At 37.8% G+C, this 8,473-nt stretch overlaps 1 protein-coding gene across 5 annotated transcripts in view; it reads left to right on the plus strand.

Moving 5' to 3' along the window:
• The window catches only part of INTS6 (integrator complex subunit 6), a 111,012-nt gene that overhangs the window by 34,230 nt on the left and 68,309 nt on the right, over positions 1–8,473 (plus strand). Inside the window, exon 2 of one of the 5 annotated variants that reach the window (XM_006763571.2) lies at positions 3,376–3,598. The exons of the other annotated variants lie outside the window; for them this stretch is intronic. The gene's annotated coding sequence lies outside the window, so the exon portion shown is untranslated. The remainder of the gene's footprint in view (positions 1–3,375; positions 3,599–8,473) is intronic. 5 annotated transcript variants of the gene reach the window in all.

Below are 8,473 nucleotides of genomic sequence, written 5' to 3' on the forward strand. Positions count from 1 at the left end.
GATAAATCTCATGGCATAAATAAACAGAATGTTCTGAGAGAACATGAAGAGAGGAGCTTAGCTTTGAGGCTTGGGTAAGGAATTGAGCTGAAATTTCAGGAAGAGGGACAGTGCAAAAAAATGTATGAAGGTATGAAAACAATGTATTGGGCAATTATGAAAATATGAGTGAAGTATAGAAATTTTAGGTAAGAAGTATGGATGCTTGAAATATAGGCAGGGGCCGGATGATACCACCCTAAGGAGACAGTATAAATCTGTTTAACATTTACAAAGGAGGTATTGAAGATGCTAAGCAGGTGAGTAACACGATCAGATTTGCATTTTAACAAGCTTTTGTTACCAGCAAGGTGACAGAAGAGTGGTAAACAGGGAAGAATTAGCAAACTGCATGCAACAATTCAGGAAAAAACATGGGGTATGCTACAACTAAGCTAATGCTGGATAGGAAGGCAGAAATTTTTGAGAGACGACTCAATAGATAATACTAGTCAAGTCTTGAAAGATGGTAATCCTGTCTAATAAAGAGGTAATATGCAAATTGACCATCACTCCAACACTCACGATGGCCGCCCCCATGTGGACACAAGATGGCCGGCAGGGGAGGGCAGTTGGGAGGAACCAGGTCTGAAAGAGAGGGCAGTTGCGGGGGGTCAGGCCAGCAAGGGAGGGCAGTTGGGGGAAACCAGGCCTGCAGGGGAGCACAGCTGAGGGTGACCAGGCCCGCAGGGGAGGGCAGTTGGGCAACCAGGCTGGCAAGGGAGGGCAGTTAGGGGCAATCGGGCTGGCAGGGGAGCAGTTAGGCATCAATCAGGCTGGCAGGGGAGTGGATTGGGGGTGATCAGGCTGGCAGGCTGAAGCGATTAGGGGCAATCAGCAGGCAAGCAGGTGAGCATTTGGGAGCCAGCAGTCCTGGATTGTGAAAGGGGTCCCAGATTGGAGAGGGTGCAGGCTGGGCTGCGAGACACCCCCTGCCCCCATGCACAAATTTTGTGCACTGGGCCTCTAGTAGCAGAATAAAGCAGTATTTGACAGGAGTTTTGAATCCCAGGACTTGGGCTTCAGAGGATTCTGTGAATTCCCTGAAATCTTATTTACAGACATTGTCCATCTGTGTGTATGCACATTTTTCTCAGGGACAGAGGTTAATAGGTTTAATCATATTCTCAAACAAGTAATAAACAACAACAAAGCCACAACAATCTTGTAGTATTTTGAGGTTTCCAACTTGGGAATCTATGTGGATGTTGGTAGTGTTTACTGAATGGGGGATATTGAATAAGTGGTAGAAAGGAATATAAAACAACTAGAGGCCCAATGCACGAATTCATGCATGGGTGGGGTCCCTCGGGCTGGCCGGGTGGGGGTCGGGGGGAGTGGGACCTCGGGTGATTGGCCAGCCAAGGGAGTTTGGCTGTAGGAGCGTACTGACCACCAGGGTGCAGCTCCTGCATTGAGCGCTTGCCCTCTGGTGGTGAGTGCATATCATAGTGACCGGTCGTAATGATCACTTAGGCTTTTATATATATAGATTGTTTGATAAATTAACTATTTTAAGGGTACAAATGTTTTAAAGGAGTTATGAGACAACTTTTAAAACAACTTCAAAGATTTTTTTGCCTTTTAATATTATGTCTTAGGAAAAATATTTTGTATTTAAAAACAGAAATAAGTAGAATTTTCTCTGATTTCCAATAATTAAAATTTTTATTTTGAAGCTGTTTGAATAAGTCTTAAGTTATCTTTTTTTTTTTAAAATATATTTTATTGATTTTTCACAGAGAGGAAGGGAGAGAGATAGAGAGCTAGAAACATCGATGAGAGAGACATCGATCAGCTGCCTCCTGCACATCTCCTACTGGGGATGTGCCCGCAACCCAGGTACATGCCCTTGACCTGAATCGAACCTGGGACACTTCAGTCCGCAAGCCGACGCTCTATCCACTGAGCCAAACTTTCGGCAAGTCTTAAGTTATCTTATTATTTATCAGATATTTTGAGTTTTTAAATTTTAGGCCATAGTGATGTCAACATTTAAAATTGGTTATTTCAAACAAGCATGAACATTGCAATTCAGAATGCTAGGACAAGCATTGTGTCTGGGGGTTATGCCTTGTGCTAGCATCAAGTCAGTTAAAGAGGATATAAGATTAAATCCTTTTCTATTTGTTAGAATGTAATTTAAAAGTAGTAGTAGATTGGCTTTAACTGTATTGGCAATTTTCTGCCAGTTAGTCTGTGTGGTGTATTTCATCCCTCTTTAAATCAGATTACGATTTGGGCATGAAAAAATTGAGTACTTGGTCTCCTGATGAGGCACACTCATATCAGCCTTCAGCTGCTAGTCATTTATAAATACAGTAAAACCTTGCTATAATGGACTAATTTTGGCAAGGGAGTGTCTGTTAAAGCCGAAAGTCCGTTATATAATAAAGTAGGTTTTCCAAATGCATATGTTAAAAATTTGTCAAATTAGTTTACCTGTTTTTACTTACATAGACACATTTGTGTGATTATGTATGAAAATTTAATTTTACAGAGAAATTTTCTATATGTATTGCTATAATTTTAAATTTATACTGAATAGATCTGTCAATGTGTACATTTACAACTCACCTCGAGTAAACAAAGGCACACAGCTTAGGCATGGCTTAGCCCATGTGGGAACATTAGCCAACACATGTTAAAACTACTGCAGAAAGTCACACCACAGGACAACAGAATCAATTACCACGTATGCGGTGTGATCACATGCTAATCATTCTCCGAACATTGTTTAGGAGCAGTGAATCTGGGATTTAAATATGTAGACTATAGTTGTAGATTTGTAATATACATTTATGTCAGCGATACTACAACACCATTTTTTCTAACATATGGCCTACTTGCTAAAATTTGTTAAAAATAACAATGAATTGGTAACAAAAAATATAACCTGTTAATTTAATTATAAGCATATCTTGGTTAAAAGCATTTTAAAATTAACAGGGTGTTAATTTTCAGATATGACATGGATTGGAAAATTGGTTATATCTGAAGTCTGTTAAAGCAAGAGCTTACTGTACCTTCATTATACTTTCTTAGCTGTATTTCATAAATAGTTATTTTATGTAATTCCCACTTTCAAGTGTTCTTTTCAGATATAATGAAATAGATATAAAAATTTTAAAATTTCTGTATTAGGAATAAACTGTGCAGCGACTGGAAGATACTGAAACTATGATTTTTACTTCAAGGCAAGGCTACATTTTGATCTAGACAAGGCTATTTTGTTACATTTTTCCCCACGCTCTGTCTTTTCAGGTTGAATTACTGATTGCCCCTGCCCCCCCTTTGTTTTGTTTGTTTTGGTTTTGATGTTTTTTTTCCTTTCAGCTAAAGGAGCAGCCCAGTGGTTTTCAAGAAGTGCCAAAGTGCACTGACTGTCTCATGATGACTGGTGCCTCAGGGAGGGTCATGATTCCTGGATACAGGATCGACCTGATCCTGGATGTCACTTCAAGCAGTCAGATCGTGGGGAAAAGCCTTGTCTAATGGCTAGCCTTCCTCAAAAGTCTGATGCTAGTCATCTCGGAAGGCCTCAGAAAAAGCCTTAAAGGTGAGCAGAGTAGAGTGTAGTTCTCTCTGGGGGCTGTGACTATTTGTTGGAGAATATGATTCAAGATAGAATAACATCCCTAACCTGACAAATCCAGGGTCAATTGGTAAATTAACTTTAGTTTATAAATTTGTTGATGATGATGAGACCCCAACTTTTTTGTTATTAGAAATTACCCTTCTAACCTTAAGATCTATAAAGGGAGGGACTCGGTATTTCCTGAGCCCTTCAGAACCTGAGGTTAAAAAACAGCTGTCTTTGTAGCAGTTTGGATTTATGGCTCATATTTTATTGCCTTCAACTTGAAGTATATTAAAACTGCCTGGCATAATTAAAATAACATTTTTAGCTCTATGAAAAATTCTTTAGAGGTGTTTTGAGCAATTTAGTTTGGAGCAAATTTAAATCCAGGGCTCTCTCTCTGTGTTTTATGCACTTATATATAATAAACTTGTTTATATACTAGGCTTTATTGCTAAATTTTCAAACTCTAAAACCTGTCCTAAGAGTTTATAGGTTGTTGTGTTTTTTAATGAGTCACTGATATTAGAAAAAAACAATAACATGGCATGCACCATCCCCAATTTGAATGTGCATTTTTACATTTATATATTATATATGTCACTGCTGTATTAATATTTAAAAAACATGCAAAAATGTTAAAAAAGATGAGGCAAAGAAAACTTACGCAAAAGAAGTTCTGATATTTTCTTCCACGTCATTCGTCATGATGTATACTGGGGTTGGCAAACCATTTTTAAAGGACCAGAGAGTAAATATTTTAGGCTTTCAGCCCATATGGTCTCTATTGGAACTACTGGATTCCATTGTAAGGCAAAAGCAGCTATAGACAATATTTTAAACTAATGAATGTGGTTGTCTTTAATAAAATTTTATTTGCCAAAACAAGCTATACGCTGGATTTGGCTGGTGTGCCATTGTTTACTGACCCCTGGAGTATATCCTGTTTGGTTGGCCACCTGCCTAGACCTTGAAATTGTATTATACTGCTTTTGTTAGTTATTTTTCACCAGCAGTTTTAGAGTGCATTTGATCTTATACTGATTGAGCAGAAGAATACTAGTAGTCAGAATGCGTTCAGTTTAGTTGAACAAATACTTATAGTAACACCAGTGATTCAGGCACAAGGTTAGGTGCTGATATCAGGCGTTTGAAAGACAGGTAAACAGTAGGGCTTGGTGTAAAAAGTAAAATATTACAGCACAAGCTGTTGAGAAAGTGAGGCTGGCACTGGGAAATGATATTTCCTGTTGGACTTTGAAAGGTTGTGATGTGGATGGGTGCAAAGGCATAAAGGTGATAAAAGGGAACATCGGGGAACTGTATATTACCTCAGTTTTGACAGTTGGCAGAGTGTTTGAGAAGATAGCCGCAGGAAATCAAAGTGGACAGATTGGCATGGCCTGTATCGTGTATGCTCCTCCAAAGAACTTGGACTTTGCCTTAAAGGTTGATGGTAATCATTGAAGAGATAATAGTACTGGAGAAACTGATAAGATTTAGATTTTAGAATGATAGTGGCAGTAGTAGGGAATATACAGTGAGATGTTTTTGACAACTCATTTTTTTTTTTACCTCCTTCTGAAAAAGGACACCATTGTTTATAGGTTGTTTTGCATCAGATGTAACATAAACTTGGAATATATTTAGCAGTAAAAAGGAATGAACTATTCATATTCTACAATATGGATAATCCTCTAAAAATATGCTAGATACGAAAGACCATATATCATATGATGCATATTCTATATTGCCATTTTTTATGGAATGTCCATAAAGTAGATTAGTGGTTGCCAGGAGGTGGACTGGGGACTGACTGCAAATGAGCAGGAGGTATCCTTTTGGGATGTTGAAATGTTGTAAAACTGCATAGTGGTGAAGGTTATACAACTCTTAAGTTTACTAAAAATAACTGGATAATTTTTAAATGGTTGAATTTTATGGTAGGTAATTACTAGCATACCTCAAAGTTGTTAAAAAAATTAGAAAGACCTCACCTTTGAAATTTGTTGGAGTAAAACTTTGTTAGATTATTTGCGTATTACTATTGCAAAGTAATTGCTCTTTTCTCTGAACAAATATGAACATACTAGAACCCTAAAAAAGTGTGTGTGTTTTTTACCTTAAAGGGCATACATTGTAATCATAAAAAGAAACTGTAGGAACTAATGTTTATAGAATTCACTTTGACATATAATTTCTTAATTTCCCTTTTTATTTTATTTTATTTTTTTAAAATATATTATTGATTTTTCACAGAGAGGAAGGGAGAAGTATAGAGAGTTAGAAACGTCGATGAGAGAGAAACATCGATCAGCTGCCTCCTGCACACCTCCCACTGGGGATGTGCCTGCAACCAAGGTACATGCCCTTGGCCAGAACCAAACCTGGGACCCTTGAGTCCGCAGGCCGATGCTCTATCCGCTGAGCCAACCCGGTTAGGGCTTTCCTTTTCTTTTTTAAAAAAATTTTCTTTTCATGTTAATATCATATGAGGAGAATCTTAAGTGCTTATATAACATTAAAAAGCTAGAAATAAGCTAAGGGAAATTTACTTGATTTCTTTTTTTCCAAGGGTATAATTGTTAAAGAATCTGAAGTGTGATGTTTTTAAATTTGTAAATTGTTTCTTCATAACCTTAACAGTTATAGAAAATGAATAAAAAGAATATAAAACAATTGGAAAATGGTTGTTTTCACTCAATAAATATTATTAAGGGCCTACTATGTGCTAGGCGCTGTTTCTTAGAAAGAGATATAGTGATAGATTTTTACTATGCTACTTTCTTTTATTCCTGGATGCCAAAATCATGTATGAGGTTTAACATAATCATTAAGAAAATCATTAAGTATAAAACTGAATTGTGTTACTTTTTATTGTTTACAAGGTAATTTTGCAACTCAATCCCCAATTCTGTGACAGTGAGGAAAATGAATCTTAGTATATAGCTATTTCCCAAGTAGAAGGCAGAGCTTGACCATTGTTTTTTTTTTCCTATTTTTTCAAGTCTATTGCTCTTTATTCTCTAGTATGGGATTTTTAAGAAGTACAATACTGCATAAGAATATATGTATAGATCTGTGGATAAAATTGAGAGTTCAGAAAGAAACCCATACATATATGGTCAGTTGATTTTCAACAAGGAAGCCAAGACAGTTTGTTGGGGAAGGATAATCTTTTCAACAAATGGTACTGGACAAGTGAATATTCACATGCAAGCGAGTGAAGTTGGACTTGTACCTGACACCATATATAAAAATGAACTAAAAATGGGTGAGCAAATTAAGTCTGAGAATTAAAACTCTTGGGAGAAAACAGATTTAAATCTTCATGACCTTGGGTTAGGTAGCAGTTTCATGTTAGGTATGACACTCAAAGAACAGTTAAAGAAAAATTAGATAATTTGAGTTCATCAAAACTAAAAAGTATTTGTGCTTTAAAGGATACTATCAAGAAAAGACAGTAACAGAATAGGAGAAAATGTGTGCAAATCATGTATCGGATAAGGTCCCAGGATACAGAATATACAAATAACTATTATAGTACAAAAATAAAAAGAGCCCTGGCTGGTGTAGTACAGTGGATAGAACTTTGGCCCACACACTGAAGGGTTACAGGTTTGATTCCCAGTCAAGCACATGTTACCTGGGTTGTAAGTGCGGGAGGCAACCAATTGATGTGTATCTCTCACATCGATGTTTGTCTCTCTATCTTTCTTCCTACCCCCTGCTCCCTCTCTCCCTCTCATCCACTCTAAAAATCAGAGGAAAAAATATCCTCGGATAAGGAGTAACAAAAAATAAAAAGATAAATAGATAATCCAATTAAAAATGAGTAAAGGACTGAAAAAGGTTGTTTCTCCAAAGAAGGCAAATAAATGGCTAATAAGTACATGAAAAGATGTTCACCATCATTAAGGGAATACAAATCAACAAGATAACACTCATAATGGCTATAGTAAAAAAAGATGGATAATAATAAATGTTGAGAATGTAGAGAAACTGAACTCTCATAGATTGCTTATGGAAATGTGAAGTAATGTAATTGCTGTGAATAGTAGTTTGGCCGCTCTTCAAGAAGTGAAACAGTTAACTTATGACCACAAAAGTTCACTCCTTGGTATGTACCTAAAGAAAATAATAGCATGTCCACATAAAATGTCAGATCATCATTATTTCTAATAGCCCAAAAGTAGAAACAACCCAGTGTTCAAGTGTTCATCAACTGTTGAATAAACAAAATGTGGTATATCCGTACAGTGGATTAGTATTCAGCTTTAAAAAGGAATGGAATTCTGACATCCTATATAATAAAAGCCTAGGTGGCATCACGCCTTCATTTTGTCACAAGATGGCCACCACAAGATGGCCGGCAGGGGAGGGCAGCTGGGGACAATCAGGTTGGCAGGGGAGCAGTTAAGGGGTGATCAGGCAGGCAGAAGCGGTTAGGGGCAATCAGGCAGGCAGGTGAGCGGTTAGGAGCCAGCAGTCCTGGATTGTGAGAGGGATGCCTAACTGCCGGTTTAGGCCCAATCTCTGTCAGTTGGACATCCCCCAAGGGGTCCCATATTGGAGAGGGTGCAGGCTGGGCTGAGGGACACCCCCCCTCACCTCCACCATGCACAAATTTCATGCACCAGGTCTCTAGTACACTATAACAGGATGAACCTGGAAGACATGCTAAGTGAAAGAAGCAAGATACAAAAGGCCACTTACTGGATTATCCTATTTATATGACATGTTCAGAATAGGCAGTTCCATAGAAAAAGAAATAGTGGTTGCTAGGGGTTGTAGGGGTAAGTGGGGATGCTAATGTGCATGAGGTTTTTTTTTCGGGGGGGGGGGGGGGGGGGG

The sequence above is a fragment of the Myotis davidii genome, unplaced genomic scaffold (genome assembly GCF_000327345.1).
Source record: "Myotis davidii unplaced genomic scaffold, ASM32734v1 scaffold39, whole genome shotgun sequence".
Lineage (NCBI taxonomy): Eukaryota > Metazoa > Chordata > Mammalia > Chiroptera > Vespertilionidae > Myotis > Myotis davidii.